General features: G+C 48.4%; 1 long non-coding RNA gene across 1 annotated transcript; it reads right to left on the minus strand.

The window, feature by feature from the left end:
* Positions 1 to 851: 851 nt before the first annotated feature.
* On the minus strand, positions 852 to 2675 carry LOC131589908 (uncharacterized). The gene is made up of 3 exons (XR_009279877.1): positions 2549 to 2675; positions 2215 to 2271; positions 852 to 1913 (listed from the first exon to the last, which is right to left on the minus strand). It is a non-coding gene; the product is annotated as an uncharacterized LOC131589908 (long non-coding RNA).
* Between the last annotated feature and the right edge of the window lie 17843 nt (positions 2676 to 20518).

A 20518-nucleotide genomic window follows, 5' to 3' on the forward strand; every position in this document is an offset into this window, starting at 1 on the left:
CCTAATCAGCCATTCTTAAGAACTTGTGAATGAGAGACATTTGGGGTGCAGGCTGCCTCAAAATGAGCTGCTGCCACAAAGCTGAGACAAAGGCAGAACTTGTCTAAACTTGTCTCCGTTTGTAACAGCAGAGCCCAAACAGAGGCGGAGGAAGAAGGAGCAGGAGCTGTTTTGCGGCCATGCCTGTTGAGGGTTAAGTGGGAATTTTTACCCATTATGTGCTGGGAAACCTAACTACCGGTACTTAAGGGTGCTCACAAAGGACAAAGAGTGGCCGGGCTCAGGGTGGCGGGGGGGAAAGGGACAGAAAAAGGAGGGTGGGGACAGTTTTTAGCTGGCTTTTTCCTCGGCTTCCGGGAAGAAGGACATTCGTGCGCTGGGTCGCGGAGCTGCTTCTTCTCCTTCTCCCCTCTTAGTTGGTGGCCTCGCACTCCCTGTCCTGCCAAGCATCGCCGCGGAGCTGCTGATACACCTCATCCACCAGCCCAGGATCGCAGCTCGTCCCTGCTGTTCCAGCTGACTGTTTCCTCGGAGCCCTGCAGGAGCACCGGGACTGACTGCCCGAGGGGTTTGTGAAAACAAAGCCTCTCCTCCATCCCGTCTCAGCCGAGAAAGCTGTCCCGGGGCCCCTGGTTCTGTTTTCTTGTTATTGCTGTAGTTATTGTTTGTTTGTTTACCTGGTTATACTAGTAAAAAACTGTTATTCCTATCCCCAGATCTCTGCCTGAAAGCCCCTTGATTTCAAAATTATAATAATTCGGAGGAAGGGGGTCTACATTCTTTCATGCCAAGGGAGGCTCCTGCTCTCCCTAGCAGACACCTGTCTTCTAGAACCAAGACAATGCCCAAGAGAGACTGGAAGGATGCCCTCCCTCTGGTCTCACTTGCTTGGCTTTCTGACAGGCTCTGAGGCAGGGGCTGCAGTTCCTCAGTTGTGGGGCCCAGAACCAAACCCGGGATCCCGGCACTGCCTGACAGCGCTCCGGACGCCAGCACGGTTGTGCGTCCGAGTCTCGGCCACTGTGCTGCTGTTTCATTTGCTCTTAGACACACCCACAGCTCCCTGTTAAGCCCAGATGCTCTCTGGTTCTGCCCTCTTCCTGATCCTGAGCAGGGATGGAGCATTACTGTGCTTTCAGGAAGCTATTCTTGAAAGCCTCAGGCATCCTAAGCTCCTTTGCCATCTGTGGATGCTTGACACAGAACCCCTCACAGCGGGGTTCAGGGCATACTCAGCTTGGCTCTTCCAAAATCCAAGGCTCAGGGTACTCAGCAAGACCTTTAACTCCACAATGTTGTGGAACTGGGCCTTCAGCACAGGGACCTATCCAGCCTGATCTGCGCTCGTTCCTCTGCATCTCTGAACAAAACACAGTGCAGAAGAGAACAGCAGGAGGGGCCTGTGTGTCTCAGGGCTCAGGATTTGCGTCACAGAACTCCAGAATTGTGACCCTTCAGCTCCACACAGATGCAGGTTAAGTGAAAAAGCCAAACTGTTTATTGCTGGAAGACAAAGCAAAGGGATGAGCTGAGAGGCAAAAAAGGGGGTGGCACAGTCTGAGGGCTGGGGGGATGGAGCTGTCAAAAGGGAGGGAGAGTGGAAGGGAAAAAGAAGGAGTAGGCAGTGTCTGAGGGCTGTAGGGAGGGAACTATCTACAGGCAGGGAGAGGGCTGAAGCCACATGAGCTTCCCACAGGCTCAGCTGTGCCAGTCGTTAGCTGTGCCTGGAGCTCCAGCTGGTCTCTTCTGGTGTCAAGGTATTCTCATCGTCCATGGCATCTGGAGGTCTTAAATGAACACTGTTTCTTCTGAGCCAGCAGATGAGCCTACTTCTGCAGCTCTTTCACTGAATATCAGTTGAACTACTATGTTTGTCTGGGAAGGGCTGTCATTCCTCCTCAGGGCTTAAAAGGCTGGAAGAGAGAGGAACAGAGCCACAATCAGAGCCCGGATCTGTGGGAATCCTAGGAGAATGTCCTGCCAAGGCCATCCCAGCCTGCTCTTGCCAGAGTTACAGGAGGGGAGTGGCCAACGGGATCAGCTGCAAGGTCCTGGTCACGAATCCACACCCCCCAAACCCCCTGCTTCGCGTCCCTGAAATCTCTCTGTGCTCTGCCCACACCACCCCTCGTCCACACAGGGAGCAAAGCCCTCTGTTGCCAGGGCAGAGACTGCAGCTCTCCCGGCCAGCCCCCACGGACAGCACTCACTCACCCTTACTGAAGGCCTAGAGCTCTTCCTGCTGCCCCCTCATGGGTACCTCGACCATCTCTGGGAACACAGAGCCTGTCAGGGCCCCAGCGGCACAGCTCCCTGCCAGCGGCGCTGCCAGCCCTGGGGCCACACGCCCTCCTGGCCCGGCAGGGCTCAGCCCGGGCCCTTGCCGCATCCTGACTCAGCCCAAGGGCACGGCTGCCAGAGGCCGGCAGCAGCCCCGAGGGCAGCCGGGGCTCCAGGACACCGGGCCCGGGTGCCGCTGCCGGGGCAGCAGCCGGGGCTGGGGCCGAGCTGCGGCGGGGCGGGGAGGGAGCCCGGGCTCGTGGCTCACCCATGAACCTGATGGCCGCCGCTCGCAGGGACTCCTGTGGGCTCTGCAGGTACGGCAGGGCCCGGCGCAGGTGCTCAGCTGCTTGCCTCTCGTCCTGTGCCAGCTGCAGAGAGCGGCAGGAGGGAAGGGTTGGTGCGGGCTCTGCCCCTCGGCCGGGCGCTGTCTGCGGCCAGCCCCGGCCTCCCGTGCCCGCCCAGCCCTGAGGCCCGTCCAGCAGCCGCTGGCGCCGGGCTCTGGAGGGGGCAGAGGGCCGGCTGCTGCCCGGGGAGCCGCGGTGCAGACCCAGCCCACAGCCCCACTGGGCCAGGGTGAAACAGAGAAATTAGGAATCATTTATAAAAATTGCCTTGAGTAAAAGAAGGGGCTACAAAACCCGTGTGAAATGCTGACTGCTCCCAAAAGAGCAGGAAGAGAATAAAGACTGCAGGATGAGATAAAGAGCTAGAATACGTAAACAGGATGCAAGCATAAATGCATCATAGGGTGAGGGGGTTCCTTGGATTCTTTTGGACCCCTAAGCCACAAGAAATGGAAAGAGAGGGTTCAAAAGAACTGAAAGGAGCATGCACAAAAAGAGAAGGTGAAAATTTCAGCTGAAGGAAAATTGCTGACTTCAGCCCCAAAGGCCTCCAGACGACCACCAGAGTGACCAACAAGGAGCAGTGCGCAGCTGCAAATAGGCGTGGAACTAATTTTAGTATGAAGCGGGGACAGGCAGGGTTAGCAAATGAATATGTATTAGACATACTGTGTAACCCCAGTTTGTAGAGAATAAAAAGGGAGAAACAAGACTCCAAGGTGTGCATGCTTTCGGAGGAGATATCCCCCATGCACCTGAGCACTGAATAAATTCATACCTACTCTCATAACTACTCTGTGAGTTATAGAGTTTTTCTATCCGCATACCAAGGGCTCCATTGGCACCCGGCTCGGGGCCACGGGAGCCTGGAGAAGAACGTGTGCGGCCCAGGGAAGGGAGCGGTGTGTGGGGCGCAGGCTGGTGCCCCTGGGAGGGGCACTGGGCAGGGGCACAGATGCCAGCACCACACACTGAGTGCTGGGGCCGAGGGTCTTCTCCAGGCTGAGGCTGGGGCTTCCAGGCTGTCCTTACCAGACACTCTGCAAAGTTCAACAGCTGCTCCTTCTTCATCAGCTGCTTGAGATTCCTCCTCTTTAGGAACTCGGCCACACGAATCAGCGCTTTCCGAGAGGCCTGGAGAGCAGCAGAGATGCAGAGATGGCACTGCAGCCAAGGGCACAGGACTCTTGTCTGGGTGACAGGGCCCAGAGGAGGCTGCAGCCTGGGAGGTTCTAGGGCATGAGGAAACCAATGCCCCTGCCAGGGATGCACCAGCATCACACAAAACCTGACCTTCGCCACATGCTGGTTCTCATCATGGCAGTGGATGAAGAGGGGAATCAGGCTCTGGCTCAAAATCTTCTCCAGGGGCTTTTTTCCCTCATCCATTACCAAGTCCATCATCTTGAAGAAGAGGTCAAGGGAGAGCAGCTGCACATGGCTGTGGTCCTGGAGGAAAGGAAGAGAAAAAGAACTTAATACCAATTACTCCAGGCTCACCTGGGTGAAGGCCCAAATATCTGTAAAGCACAAAGTTTTGTACAGCAGCCAGTGCTCGTGGCTGGGGGCACAGAGCCTTACATGGTCAAAGAGCAGCAGGAGTGCCTCAGCCAGCTTTGGGGCAGTGGTACTGGATATCAGGATGTCTTTGTTCTTGAGCATATTAGTGAACACATGGAGGGTCATGCCAACCACATCTCTGTCTGCATCACCCAGCAGCTCCAGAAGGCTTTGAGACAGGCTGCACATTCTTATGGCCTGTGTGGAAAACAAGGCTGTGCTGGGAAGCCATGAATGGCCCTGGCACTGCAACCCCACTCTGCTGCCGCCGGGCCCAGAGGCCAAAGGCCTGTCCCAAAGCACTCAGGCAGGTGAGGCAGGAGAGCTGGGAGCAGCTGCCTCAGCTCCTGAAGCCCAGCAAGCACAAGGAGCTGCTTTCCCCAGCACAGCTTCAGCCGCTGCCCTGTCCTCACCATCAAGGGGTCCTTGCTGAGCACCATGAGGCCTCTGAGTGCCAGGCGACGCCTCTGCCTGCACTCATTCTGCAGGTGCATTGACATGATCTCCAGGATGCTGTCACCACATGCACACAAGTCCAGGCAATCCAGGACCTGAAAGGCACAGGGCAGTGAGAGGGGACCCAGCTGGCAGGAGCCTGGAACCACACAGGGCTGGGTCCAGGCAGCGGCACAGGGAGCAGGCACTGTCCCAGGCAGCTGTGGCTATGCAAGGGCAGAGAGCTGAGAGGCAGGTCAGTGAGGTAGTGCTGGCCATCAAGCTCACCTCCACAAGGAATGCCAGGAAGGGCAGATCCCAGCATGGCTCCTCCCCGCTGAGCAGCCGGAACAGGCGGAGTGCAATCCCAGAACATAAGGATAGGGAGGCACCGTGCATCTCCCTGGAAGGGGGGAAAAAGGCACCAAGACCCTGAGGTGGGGAGGGCAAACCTCTCCTAGGAATGACTCACTGAGGTCTGGTCTTTCCTCAGCATCCCTGGAGGGACTGTGGGTACTTTGGGAGGTGGCTCCTTCTGGGCATCCTCTCCCGGCCTTTTCCAGTCTGCTCAGCCGTCTCTCAGTGACCCTCTGGCCCAGGACCACGGGGACTGTGGGGGACACCTCAGGCACAGGGCACAAAAGCTGGAGGTAGCAGGGAGAAGGGGGTCTCACCTGGCCAACAGACCCACGGCATAGTGCTGGGTGTCAGCACAGAGCAGCGTGTCCCAGCCACGCTTGCGCTCCATAGCCATCAACTCACTATCATAGTGCAAACAGCAGAGCAGAGCCTTCATGGCCTGCACTGCAAACCTGTGTGCAGAGCAAAGCCCAGGTCACACTGGGAAAACTGGCAGTGTCTACAAAGGCATGGGAAGGACAGGAGGACTGGCACCTGTTGGGGTTGCTGGGAAGGCGGTGTTCCTCCTGGCATGCTCTCCAGAAGATGTCAACTTCCACTGGTGGCATCTGCTGGGTGGTGATGACAACATGGAACAGCAGAGCCACAAACAGGCGGGCGGAATAAAGGATCATCGCCTCGTGGCACTCAGGCACTTGGATAATCACCCAGAGCACCAGAGTTGCCTGCAAAAGAAGCACCCAAAGACAGAGCTCAGTTCCGAGGTGTCCATGGGGCAGGGCCCAAGAGGAGACAGGGGGAGCAGCGGGCCTGGTGTCCCCTGAGCCTGCCCCTAGCCCAGGTTTCAGCCCAGCGCTCCCAGAGGCAGGGAGAGGGTGGAGAGCTGCTGGAGAGGTGATGTGGGACTGAGCAAAGACCCATAAACTCACAGCCAGGGAAAAAACCTTCTTGTTGTCCCCATCGGAGGTGCACATGCTGTGCAGAGGCCAATCCTCCATCACACAGAGCAGTGTTGCCAGCACCTTCTCCACTGTTGGTCCTGACGAGGCGATAGTTCTCCACATCATTGCAGCAGCTCTGTGGGATCAGAGCTCTGTGTCAGGGGTGTCTCAGTCATAGCACCATGACCTATGCAGCTGTGGGAGCCCAAGTGACAAAGCCCCAGTGCCCTGAGGGGCAGGGAGGGAACATTGGCAGCAGCCTGGAGAAACAAAGGGGCCCGAGGCTCCTGGACCTCTCTGGCTGTTGGGCAGACCCCATTGGACAGACTGTGCAGGGCAATGGGCCCTAAAGGCTGGTGAGCCCTGAGCTCTCAAGGCACGTGGGCCCCATACCTGTCACATGATGGGGCACAGTGCAGCAGGGTCAGCACCACATCAACAGGGTGTTTTTCAGCCAGCTTCAGAATGTTCATGGCCAGCCTGGCACCCACAGTGGCATGGGACATGAGACTCTGGTGAATGTTTTTCACCATGGCTGGCACCTGGAGGAGGCATGGGGAAGACTTGGAGCACTGTAAAAGGGATCAGCTTCCCCAGCTTCCCCCAAGAAGTGCTTCCCTTCCCACCACACTGTGCTGGCCTGAAAGGCTGAGGGGGCCCAGTGGCCATGGCTTGAGGGGGCACACGACCCTGGGAGGCCTCCAACCCTAGCCCCAGGCTGGGTACCTGCTGAGAAGAAAATCCTCTCTCCTCAAAGAAATCTGTAGAGGGAGCATGAATAATTGTGGGAGTGGGCATGGTGTCAGTATTTGCGATGTCCTGAGCCACTCCAGTGTCGGCGTTTGTGGTGGCCACGTCCTCAGTCACTTCCACGTCAGCCTTTGCCCTGTGATCATTCATTGCACTGTCAGAGTCTTCTGAGCGCTCAGCCAAATCTGGGCTGGTTTCAGTCTTTGTCATGCCCTGAGTCTCTTCATTGACAGTGTCTGTGATGGCCATACCAGTGCTGAAGTTTGTGATGGCCATGTCCTTAGTCACTTCCACGTCAGCCTTTGCCCTGTGATCATTCATTGCACTGTCAGAGTCTTCTGAGTGCTCAGCCAAATCAGGGCTGGTTTCAGTCTTTGTCAGGCCCTGAGTCTCTCCACTGATAGTGTCTGTGATGGCCACATCCTCAGTCATTGACATGAGAAAAGCCTCTTCCCAGTTTTCAGTCACTGAGGTGTCAAACTTTTCTGAGTGGTCAGGTGAATCTGGGCTGACATCAGGCTCTGCCTGGAGCTCAGTCAGCCCAGAGTCAGGCTTGGCTGGGCTCTCTGTTGCTGTGGTACTGTTCTTTCTACGCTGAATGGGCACAGACTTCCGGAACATCTGCAGGAGAACAAAGGGAAGCTAGGCATGTTCCATGGAGTGCTAAAAGTGCAGTTCTCAGCTGAGCAGTGACAGCAGGCCCAGCCCAGGTGGGGATGGCTGCAGGTACCTTCAGCGTTCTGCGGAAGCGGCCACGGGAGGGATCCTGCTCTTGTGTCCGGTCCATGGCTGCATCTGGCAAAGAGCGAGCGCAGCCAGAGCTGAGGGGCTGTGGGAGAGGCTGGAGAACACAGCCCAGCCCTGCACTCCCCAGGCAGGGACAGCCCTGGGATGTGCCAGGGGATGGAGCAGGGCTGCTGTGGGGGGTGGGGCAGCCCTGGCCCCTCTTCCATTCTGTCTGTGGGCATGTCCAAAGCAGGTGGGATGGGATGGGGCCAAGCTGGTTGCAGCCATCAGCCCTGTGGCCCAGCTCTGCCACTCACCATCCTGCAGTGGCTGGAACTGCTCCGGCTCTTCAGGCTGTTGTGCTGGAGCAGCTCCAGTGTCCTTCTTTCTTTTCCCCCTGACCACTTTGAATAGGCTGAGGAATCTGCCTGCCATGCTAGAGTCTGGCCTTGAGGGCACCTTAAAGAGAGATGCCTTGGGAAAACTCTGAGTCAACAAATCCCGCAGTTGTGCCTTGAAGGCACCTGACGTAGAGATGCTGCAGGAAGACTACAGGACAGCAAGTCCTGCAGTCTGGTCTTGAGGGCTCCTGCCACAATGACAGGAGACTCCTCTTAAATGATTCTGGTCACCGAGTCCCACAGTCTGACCTTGAGGGCACAGGCCAGAAGGATGGCAGATGCCTCAGGAAAGCTCTGGGTTACCAAGTCCCACAGTCCGGCCTTGCAGGCACCTGCAAAAGAAAAGCCTCGGGAAGGCCACGACCACCAAGGCCCGCAGTCTTTCCACAAGGTCACCTGTAGGAGTAAAGCCTCGGAAAAGCTCCAGGTCAGACACAAATGAGTGCGCTGTGCGGGGTCTCCTCACAGCACCACTCTGGCGCGTCCTGTCCCGTCGCATGCACCGAGCACTGTGGTGTAGCCCTGTCACCGCCAGCTCCTATGTCACCATGTGTCACAAAGGGCCCTTTGACACCCTGTCCATTTCCATCCCATGGTGACCATATGTCACAAAGGGCCCTTGCACACACTGCCCTCTGCCCTGGGGCCACCCCCATCCCCCCCAGAGTAGCCCAGGTTGGAAGGAATCCCTTGCCCAAAGTGTCTAAGACAGCCTGACCAGATCTTTAGGAACGCCTCAAACCATCAGCAAACGCTGCCCTGCTCTGCAGGCTCGGGGCAGCAGAAGGAGCCCCCAGGGCTGCCGATACAGCCACAGATGGAAGGGCACGGGGCCTTGCACAGAAGCTGGCACAGCCTCCTTTGGACACATCCCGGCTGGTGGCCATTGTAAACTTGCAGGTGTGACACAGACAAGGAACGTGTGGGCCAGGGCACGAATGCTGCTCTGAGCCCTGGGGCCCAGCTAGCTCAGAAATCAGCAGGTGTGGCACAGTCCCCACCGACACAGACCTGCCACCCGACCCGAGTCCTGGCAGTGCTGGTGCCCATCTCCTGCCCCAGAGACCTGTGTCCCTGGGGGCCTTCTGTGCCAGAGGGCAGCCAAAGCCCATATGTATTGGGGACTGTGCTCCTTCCTGCAGGGGTCTTGGCTGGAGCTCCTGGAGCTACTGCTGGCCGCTCTTGCTATCTGTCAGATGATGTTGCAGCTTCCTGGAATGATATTTTCCATGGAAGGGGTTTGCAGTAGCACAAAAACACCATCCGCTGCTGAGTTTCCTAGGATGGTTAGATTGTACAGAGGCACTGTCATGTTTCAGTCTGATCTTCGGTCTGTTTTTCTGGGACAAACATTAGCCCAGTCTCTGATGTTCAAGGCTCCAGTTGCTGCATGTCTGTCTGTGTTGCAGCTGATACAAGGCAAACATTTTCCCCAGACACAAAGAGTCCTGCCTGGACAACCACAGAGCTACATCTATTTTTAATTTTATCTTTTTTAAATTTTTCCTGAGCCTGCTGGCTGTGTTCAAGGTTTTCTCCCAATTTTCTCCCTAGTGCACATTCTCCAGAAATTGTGCTTTTACATCCTTTTGAATTTATTAAATTTACCTGCAATGACCAGTCAATCAAAACCCTTGGAATACTTGAACTTTAGGTTGAACCTGGGCAAAATATTTATCTCCCACATCTGAAGCCATGAACTGCCAAGTACTGTCCCTGGTGTCATACCCTGTCCCCTGTAGGTGTCCTGATGCCATTTCAAAGGGGTTGCTAATGAAAATAAGTTTTAATATTTTTGTAGTTTCCGCATTGGCATTAAAATCCTTGACTAGAAAAATCACATGTCAAAATTTCTAGGATTCTTACACACCAAAGCTGTCATTTTCACCCTGGATTTTAGAGTGTCTGAAGAGTCACACAAGGTTTTACTATTAGACATTACAGAAAAAGTCTTTGCTGTTTGGCTATAACTTTGCATCAGCATATAATCCTGATGATTACTTTAGGCAGGAGCAGCAAACGCAAGAATGAGCCAAACAAGCGATTCTTGTGTTCTTACGTCCTGCACAGCAGTAACTGGGAATTCAAGAATGGATTCAGGAGGCAATGGGTGCACAGGGAGCCACAAAAACTTTGGGATGCTGAAATGGACCAGCCTAGTGCCTGTGCCCAGGCTGCAACGGGCTGAGTCCAGCTGGGTGATCTAACAATGGTGGAATGGACACACCATGGGCCACTGGAGACTCCTACTCCTAATTCTGTGAGCTACAATATTCACCTGTGATTCACCAGATGATTTTTTCATCTTTGCTTGAAATCCAGGAGAAGAAAAGGTCAACATGGAAAAGTGTTCTTCCAATTCTAGTGACAGTTGTATCTGCACACCACCTGTGCCCATGGCAGGGTGGTTGGAACGGGATGATGTTTATGATACTTTGCAACACAAAGTGCTCTGGAATTCTGTGGTTCCCCAAGTGGAGAGCAAAACTGAGCCGTGTAAGTCCCTGCTTTTTTTCAGCGTATGCTGCTTCTTCCTTTGCTCCAAGCAAGTCCAGGGTTTAGTTTCAGAGCTGACGCATCTGTCATTAAGATGCCTTCACAGAAGAGAGGGAGGACAGGTGCAGCACAAGGCTTGAACCCCATCAGTGTCTCTCTCTCACGATGGCGCTGATGCCGCTGCCTTGGGACACCTGAGTGTGGAAGGCGAGCCTGCCCTCAAACACGGCCATCCAAGTCAGTCAGGGGCACAGGCTGCAGCTGAAGCTGCCAAGTGTTGCTGTGAGGCTGCAAGTGAAGAAAAAGCCATTGTGGCCAATTCTGCTGAAGCCTTTTGCCAAACCAAAGGCAGCTGTGCCCACAGCCTCCCCCTGTTTGGCACCCGGCTGCTGCGGACACCTCACTGTGCAGGTGCCGACGTTGGGGCTGCTGCTGTTCCTGTGCCCACTCTGCTGCTGTTTCTGTGGGCTCCAGAGCCTCTTCAGCAGCAGCGACTCTGCAGCCCTGCTCGAGGAGACATCGCCACCCTCCCCATGGTGGCAGCAGCTCTGCAGGCCCCGAGCTCTGTGTCAGGGGAGCCTCGGTCACAGCACCGTGGCCTGGGCAGCCGTGAGGGCCTGGGCTGGCGGCCAGCCCTGCCTCTGCCCACTGCCCCTTATCACAGGCACCCAGTGGCCGTGGCCTGGCAGCACCACCCTGCCCTGCATGTCCCCAGCCAGCCCAGCCTGTGCACCTTGGGCTGTCCCCACCCTCCTGGAGGGGTGGTGTCCCAGCCTCGAGGGCTTCTGCTGCAGGCCTGGGAGACATTTTGTGGAAGCACCAGAGCAGCTGGGTGTCAGGAACAAGGCAGCTGCCCAGGGGCTGCTTATGGCCTCTGACACCCAATTCCTCAGGTCTTCCCACCACCCCGGCCCCTCAGGGGCCTCCTGTCCCCTTGGAACCCCTTGCCACCCACTCCCTCACACATCCCCCTCGTGCCTTCCCACTGCCTTGTCCTGTCAGAGTCTCTGCAGCCCCTCATCCCTTCATGGCCTCCCAGCACCCCGTCCCCTCAGGGTCTCCCCCAGCCTGGCCCAGCAGCAGCGCCTCAGCCCCACAGGAGCTCCAGAGGAGCTGGATCAAGAGGCACCTGGGAGCCCTCAGCAATCCAGGCAGCAACACACGGGCAGCAGGACACAGATGGCGCTTCGTGGCTGGGACGGGGCTCGTGGCTTCAGCGGAACCACCATAGGACAAGGGGCTTCTGGCCATTTTCCCTGCACCACTGCACACCCTGGCAGGTAGGTGAGCACAAGCACCCATTTCCCTCTCTTCCCGTATGCCCTACACACCCTGGGCAACAAGAGAAAAGTCTTAGGACTCTGTGTATTATAACATATCCTGTATTTACTGTATTTATATTCCCTATGTAGGGAAATATTTTAATAGAGTAAAAGGATGATATTTTAGTAAAAGCCTGTCTGCACAACCCTGCTTTTAATTCAGGAGACAATATTAAAGGCAGTGTTGTTGAAACTCTCCTGGAACAGTGAGAATAAAGAAAAACAATGGCATTGTGTACATGGAAAAGAATGTAAACAATTATTTATTAACCAATAGTAGCTTGCTAAGCCCCACAAACCCTGTCAAACCCTATAAAAGTGTGCTAAAGATAGAAATAAACTACATTCTCTATACTTCTGTGAAGACTCTGTGAATAGTCTGAGCGGTTTTCCAATACCTGGCTCCTGAACAGGGACCCTTTGCGGGCAGAGGGAGCTCGGCAGGTCCGCGCCATGGGGAGACGTGGAGGCGAATCGGGGCCAGAGCAGATTTGTGCAGTGGGGAGACGTGGAAGTGGATCAGAACTGGGTTGGTGGGTTTGCATGCGGTGAGACGTGGAAGCGAGCCTAAGCTGGGGAAAACCAGGACAGAGGAGCCTGGGGTGAAGACAAGAGATAATTAGGCTTCGGCACCCAGGGAGGAGGAGTCACGAACCTCCCCCCATTCACAGGGCTGCTAGCATGGATGAATTTGCAGCAGCACAGATACTGCTCCTAAACATTATCGTTAAACAAGGAGGGGCAGTCATGGATAAGGACCTTGAAATGCTCATTTATGGGCTAGAGGCAATGGGCACGGGCATCTCCAGGTCCTGCCATTGCTTTTTGCAGTGGAAGAATGGAGAGAAACAGGAGACCAGTTGCGGGAGAAAATAATTACAGGGAAAAGCAAGGACTCTCTATCTCTTGGTCCAACTTGGCAGATTGTAATTAATACCTTAAAAGACGTGAAAGCGAGATCTGCTCAGGCTGTGAGTCCCATAATTCTACCTGCATTACAGCAGCAGCTGTCTTCACCTGCCACTGCTGGGCGAGCATTCCTGTCTATACTGCCCTTGGAGAGAGGGAGGGACAGTCAGAGAGAAGAAAATAAGGAGATGTGCCATGTTTTTAAATTGATTGTGGACATACAGGGACAAGATATTAACTCTACTTTTGAAGAGAAGCCGGATTTAGATCGGTTTCCACCCGACACAGGGGGGCATGGGGGAAGCACTGGAGCGTGCACGGAGAACAAAGGCACCCCCATGGCAGAGGCATTGCAGAAGAAGCTCCAAGGCCACACGGGACAAATATCAGCAGTTACAGAAACAGGTGGCTCAGACAGCTTCAAAGGGGGACAAAAATAGTAAAAAAATCACTAACTATATGGTATATCTAGTTCATAATTCATTACTGAAATTAAAAGTTGATAAACTGCAATGGTCATCGTTGTTACCACCTGGCCCTGAGAGGCTTTTCGTGTAACATCGCCTCTTTTTGTAAAATCATGTCCTTTTCCCTCTGTCTGTGAACAATGAGAGAAATATTGAGAGAAATAACTGCATTTGTTAAAGATAACTTTGTCAGGTTTTTTTCTCTCCATTTTTCCCCTCTGTGAGAGTATGTGGGGGATGACGAAGACTTCACTCAAACTTCCTAGAGATAACAGCAGCAGAGCGGGCAGTTCACCCCCCGCTCCCTCTCCAAGAATAGTACCCAGTTTGTTAAAAAGTTATGATTCATTGTTTTTTTTAGAATGTTTTTATATACCCTTTGAGAGTTAATTTTGTGTTTTTAAGTAATTATGAGTTCTTGCAGTTTTAGAGAATTTTACTGGAGAAATTATTGTGATCCTTTTAGAAAATTTGAAAAACCCCTCTTTAGAAATGTTTAAGGTGAATATTAACAGAAGTAAAAAGTTACCTTGCAATAATTAGGTTTAAAACCTAATGTTAAAATACTGAATGATTTACAGCCACTAATAAAACGACCTTCCAATTAATGTTATCTACAGAAGATATTCATGGTTTAAAAATTAATTAGCTAAGAGAACTTCACTGCACAAGACAAAGTTAAGTTAACCATATATTACCCATTTGCTTGCTTTTTTCTAAAATTTTAATAAGGTAATTTCAACATGAGTCTTTTTGCTATAAAAAACATGTGTAGCAGCATATATACCAATTTGGACTTTAGATTTTAATTAAAAGTTAGACGATGTTTTTGAAAAGTGCTACAAAAGCTGAATGACAACTTGCCAAATCCTGTGTTGTGGTTTTTCTCTAGTAAAACTGCACTTTAAAATCCTAACCAACGTAAGCATATACCAAGCAAATCCCTGCTACAAATAAGTATTTTCAGTAACATCTGCCATTATTGTGAGTTATTCTCAAAGCCAGATGACATAGAATTGTGATGTATTTGTTGCATCCTTATCATCTCTATAGTGAATCCATGTTGCTGTTCTATTATGTTCAAAAGTATATACCAAACTTTTAGTTGCTTTTTTGTAATAACAGAGTAAGACTGAGTTATATTTTCATTTGATACAAATTAAATGTCGATAAAATTAAGCAAAATTAAGTTTCACTCTGTTTAGGTCTGAATGTTTTTAAGTTAGGTTTTATAATTTTGGTATTCTTTTGAAGTTTTGTTTTTTACTTCTGTCATAATTAATTTCTACTAGGCTTGAATATTGTTTAATTCAAATTGTCTCACGTTCTGTTAAAAGACACTTGTCTGAACTGCAAAGTATAGTTATTTTCTTAGAGAGATGAAGATGACTACGATTGAGATAACTGTGATGAAACACCTATGCACACCTGCTTGTAGATAGAGGTGAATGCAGTCTATGATACCCTTGATTTCATCGGGAGTTCTATTGTTTGTTGCTATCTCTGCCGTTTTTTTTTTCTATAGGTAACACAAAAGAATAGTGACTGTTATTTACTAGGAGATTTAGAAGTTTACCTTATTTCATTTTTGGTCATTAAGATGTAAATGTTCTAAAAATACTATTTTGATTTTGTCAGACATTTACTGCTGCCATATTCATTGTATAATGTGAATTTATGGATTTTTATGATGAACATTATCTATAGAGTGTTATTGTTGTATTTATAGCCGGCTTCTCATATATTTTGACATGTCTTTGTATAATTACCTTTTAGACATGTGTCATTTGAGATTTTTCGATTTTAGCTACGGATGCATCTTGGCAAACAAGCTAAGCAACTGTTCCTATATAAGGTTTTTCCTTGTTTTTTACTCCTTTCCTTGTTTAAGAAGACTTGCTTTTGCTGAATCCAGTGTAGCTTTATTATTTTTCAGTGCTTCCAGAATTCCAGGAAAATGTATCATTGCTGAAAGTCAGCTGTCACGAGAGAAACTCCAAATTAAACCAACTGCTAAATGGTTGAATTGGTCTGGCCTAAGACTTCTGATCATTTGCTTTATAAGAATGCACTTCAACAGTTTGCTGTGCTGTAGCATCTCATAGCTGCTAGCATTAAGAACCTTGTTTTGAAAATGAGTTAAGAGGCATCTTTCCAGTTTAAAGCCTAGGCCCTGGCCAAGCCTTGACTTTATCTGGACAGAATGTTTGCCAACAGATCCAGATGTTTTCTGCACCAAATCAGTATTTGAGTCACTTTTGACTTGGTAATTTGACCCTATTAATATGACAGTTGGATCAATTTTGAAGTGGGCTTGGAGAATAATTTCCTGAGGTGGTTATCCAATCCTTCACTGATTTTGTTATTTGCAGACTATGAGATGCTGGTGCAGTGTTTTAGTGGTTAATAGTAATTCTGTATCACATATGTTATTAATTATTATCTGACTGATTTCTGACTGCCGTAAGTTTTTCATTCATTATCTGTATAGTTTTGTGTTGATATTAATATGCATGAGAAAAGTACATCTCACTTTTAAAAACAAAAGGAATTGATACCCCGAAAACATTCAATTAATGTCATATGTGCATTAAAAATGTAGACAATTCATTTTGAATAATGAAATATTTATATCAAAAATTTAGAAAGGTCATATAATCTGAATTTACAATTAAGTGTACCACAGCTAAACCAAAATGATTCATTAACTTCAAGGAGAGAAGTGCCTCTGTTTTGTTGACAGGTTCAAAAGAGTCACCTATTCATCTGACCAGACTGTCTGCCTCTGAAAACATGAGACCCAGTGAATGGAGAAGTCACCACACAGCCTTAGTACTCCAAACAAGATCAGAAGTGGAGCTGCCAAGACACAGTTATGTCTGAAAACTACACAGACAGTTTGTCAACACAAGTTTTATCTTATCATCATAATGTTGTGTCTCTACCAATTTTCTTCAATTATTCTCTGTTTTAAGATTTGAGAGAATGTGTTGTATGAATCTTTCTAACCACTTGGTCTCTATCCATGAACAACTAAAACAGCTGCACAACAGGTTACACACCCGGAAAGAAGTTGATGTCCCCGTTAGAAGTTGGTTAACCAGTTAAAGCATTACTAAGTAGTTAAAATCTCTTCTACTAGAAGAGAGATGAATTATTGTTATAGTATAAACAGAGATAGTTATTGTAAGCTGTATGTTATCCTGTATCTGTAAAAGTCTGAAAGAAATAACGTCCAAAACCTGGGTTTTGCAGAAAAAAAAAAAAAAAGAATTGTAGTAAAAACATTTTAACAGATCAAAAGCATGATATTTTAGTAAAAGCCTGTGTGCACAACCCAGCTTTCAATCCAGGCATCAATATTAAAGGCAGGGTCCTTGAAACTGTCCTGGAACAGCGAGAATAAAGAAAAACAATGGTATGGTGTACAAGCAAAAGAATGTAAACAATATGTGTTAACCAATAGTAGCTTGTTAAGCCCCACAAACCCTGTCGGACCCTACAAAAGTGTGCTAAAGATAGAAATAAACGACGTTCGCTACACGTCTATGAGGACTCAGTGAATAGTCTGAACAGTTTTCCGTTGGTCTATTGGACCAAAATGTTCTATATTTCTGTGTGGAGAAGAAACTCTGACTTCCACAAGCTATGGCTGACTTGTTGCTCCTCTATTAATCTCATGCCTTGAGACTGATATCTTATGGAGCTACTTGAGCAATAAATCGTCTCAAAGCATAGTGGTCTCATCCCTCATTTTTCATTTCGACACCAAACGCACACTGGAGATGTCTGGGGCCATTCATCATTTCTCTGCTCTCCAGCACTGAGGCAACGCACTCTGGCTACAGCTCTGAGCTCGTGCCCATGGCAACCACTCCTGGCAATGGGGCTCCATGGGAGTGCTCTCAGGAACACCCTAAGACTTGGGGTGTTGCTATGTTTTATATATTAGTAAAGGCCTGTATGCACAAACCAGCCTTTGACATAAGTCGTGATATTAAAGGCTAAAGTCCTTGAAACCTTCATGCAGAAGAGAGAGTAAAGTAAAACAATATCCTTGTGTGTAAGAGAAAAAATGTAAACTGTGTGTGTTAGCCAATAGTAGCTTGCTCTGCCCGCAGACCCTGTAGAACCCTATAAAAGGTGTGCTAAAGATAGAAATAAACAGCATTCACAATTACTTGTGTGAAGACTGGTGAACAGTTCGGGGGTCTTTCAAGATCTGGCGCTCCGACCAGAGACACCCCTGCGGGCAGAGGGGCTTTGGAGTCAGCGGAGTGGATCTGGGCATTAATCGTCGTGGGCTTGGATCGGCACCAGATAGGCAGCCTGAGCGCGGTGAGACGCGGAGCGGTTAGACGTGGAAGTAGGGCTGCTGGGGGGGGCCCAGAAGGCAAGGGCGAAGGAGAAGGGTCGCAACCTTCCCTCTTGCGGGTTGCCGTCAGCATGGATGTGGAATTTGCAGCGGCAGATAAACTGCTTCTCTGCATCCTCGTTAAACGAGGCGAAGCAGCCCAGGAAAAGGACCTGGATATGCTCATTATATGGGCTAATTGCCATGAGCATTTGCAGTGCTCACACTGCTTTTTGCGGTGCAAGAACGGACTGATATATCGGCTCTGATATGGGAAACGGCAATTACGGAAAAGAGCCAGGACACTGTGTCTCTCGGTCGAACTTTGCAAATTGTAATTAATATGCTGAGGCTGTGAGCTCCGTAATTCTACCTGCGTCACAGCGGCAGAAACAACGAACAGAATCTGTTCAGTTATGGCAGGATGTGATACATCCAGAAATATTTGCTTCATTTTTGGAGTCACTTTTAGCATTACAATCTTATTTAAGTTCCATCTTTACCACCCTGGAAGAAAAGAAGCCAAATTTAGACTGGTTTCCACCCAAACCAGGGGGACACGGGGGAGCAAGGTGAACAAAGGCACCCTGGGGGTAGAAGCAGCGCAAGAAAAGTTCCAAGGCCATGCTGATAAGCTGCAATGATCGCCGTTGTTAGCACCTGGCCGTGAGAGACTTTTTGTGTAACATCGCCTGCTTCTGTAAAATCGTGCCTTTTTTCCTCTATCAGCGAACAACAAGAGAGATTGAGAGAAAAAACTGCATTTGTTCAAGTTAACTTTGTGAGGCTTTTCTTTTCTTTCTCTCCGTTTTTCCTCTCTGCGAGGGTATGTGGAGAATGTGAAGAAAGATAAGAGCAGAGCTGCAGCGGCAGCTGCAGCAGAGTGGGCAGCTCAGCCCCCCCGCTCCCTCTCTGGGGGGGGGCACCGGGATGGTGCCGTTTGTTGGAGAGTCATGATTGACTGGGTTTTCAAAATGTTTTTATATACCATTGTAGAGTTAATTTTGTGTTTTAAGTAATTATGAGTTTATGCAATTGCAGTTTTTAGAGTTTTACTAGAGGAATTATTGTGGTTCTTTAAAAGTTAAGAAAGAAAAGAAAAAAAAAAAGTGTTTAAGGTGAATATTAACAGAAGTTGCCTTGCAATAATTGGTTTTAGAACTCAAGGTTAAAATATGATGTGATTTACAGCTTCTAGGAAAACCTTCTTCCAATTAGTGTTATCTACAGAAGAGATTTGTGGTTTAAAAAATAATTAGTTAAGAGAACTTTACTGTACAAGACAAAGTTAAGTTAAAGTATATATTATCCATTTGCTTGTTTTTTCCACAATAAGGTAATTTTAATGTGAGTCCTTTTGTTATATAAAACACATATAACTGCATATATACCAATTTGGATTTTAGATTTTAGATTAAGAATTGGACTTAATGTTTTTGAAAAGTGCTATAAAAGCTGGATGGCAACCTGCCAAATCCCATGTTGTTGTTGTGGTTTTTCTCTAGAAAAACTGCACTTTAAAATCCTAACCAATTTAAGCATATACTAGGCAAATTTCTATTATGAATAAGTATTTTTAGTAACATTTGCAGTTATTGTGGGTTATTCTCAAAGCTAGATGACATAGAATTGTGATGTGTTTGCTACATCTTTATAATCTTTATAGTGAATCCATGTTATTGTCATGTTGTGTTTAAAAGGTATATATCAACCTTTTAGTTGCTTTTTTGTAGTAACAGAATAAGATTAAGTTATGTTTTCATTTAATATAGATTAAGTGCTAATAGAATTAAGGATAGTCAAGTTTTATAATGTTTAGGCTTGAATGCTTTTAAGTTAAGTTTTCTAACTTAGATATTCTTTTAAGGTTAAGTTTGTTATTTCCTTTTGTCATATATTATTATTGTTGGGTTTAGATATTGTTTGATTGAAATTGTTTTATATTTTCTTGGAGACACTTGTTTAAACTGCAAAGTTATAGTTATTTTCCTAGAGATATGAAGACAGCCACAACTGAAGGAGCTGTGATAGAACTTGTTATAGAAAGCTTATGATATATAGCTTGTGATAGAAACTGCTTGTGGATAGAAGTGAATGCAGTCTGTGACACCCTTGACTTCATCAGGAGTTCTACTGGTTGTTGCAATCTCTGCAGTTTTTGTTTTTCATAGCTTTATTATTTTCCAGTGTTTCCAGAGTTTTAAGAAGGTGTGCCATTGCTGAGGATCAGCTGCCATAGGAGAGGCTTCCGATTAAACCAACTGCTGCATGGTTTAATTGGTCTGGTACCTGAGGCTCCTGATCATTTGCTTTGTACAAATGCATTTTAACAGTTTGCTGTGCTGTAAGCATCTCATAGCTGCTACTATTGAGAACCTTGTTTTAGAAATGAGTTAAGAGGCATCTTTCCAGTTTAAAGCCAAAAGAGTATTTGAGTCAGTTTTTGACTCAGCAATTTGACCCTATTAATATGACAGCTGGATCAATTTTGAAGTGGGCTTGGAGAATCATTTTTCGGAGGTGATTACCCAATCCTTCACTGATTGTTTTGTTTCTGTTTGTTTGCTAACTATGGGATGTTAGTGCAGTGTTTTAGTAATTAATAGCAGTTTTATATTATATATGTTATTAATAATGTTTAAGATTTAATTGATTTTTAACTGGTATAAGTTCTTACTAATTGTGCGTAAGGTTTTGTGTTAATGTTGAACAGAAATGCATCTCATTTTATTTTTTTTTTAGGAAAAACGGGGGAAATGGATGCCCTAAAAGCATTTAATTAGCGTAATTTATTAACTTCAAAGGGAGAAGTGTCTGTGTTTTGTTGGCAGGTTCAAAAAGGTCACCTGTCCATCTGACCAGACTGTGTGCCTCTGAACACACGAGATCAGAGTGAACAGAGAAGTCACCACACAGCCTTGGTACTCCAGACATGGATCAGAAGTGGACCTGTCAGGACACAGTTGTGTCTGAACACTACACAGACAGTTTACCAACACAAATTTTATGTTGTTATTATGATGTTGTGTCTCTACCAATTTTTCAGGTATCCTTTGTTTTAAGATTTAGAAGGATCTGAAGAACAACTTGAACATCAAAGCCCTCAGTCACCGATCAGCTGCCAGCTGACATCACGGGAGCAGTGAACGTTCCAGGACTGAATCGTGTTA

This window comes from Poecile atricapillus, chromosome 30, assembly GCF_030490865.1.
Source record: "Poecile atricapillus isolate bPoeAtr1 chromosome 30, bPoeAtr1.hap1, whole genome shotgun sequence".
Lineage (NCBI taxonomy): Eukaryota > Metazoa > Chordata > Aves > Passeriformes > Paridae > Poecile > Poecile atricapillus.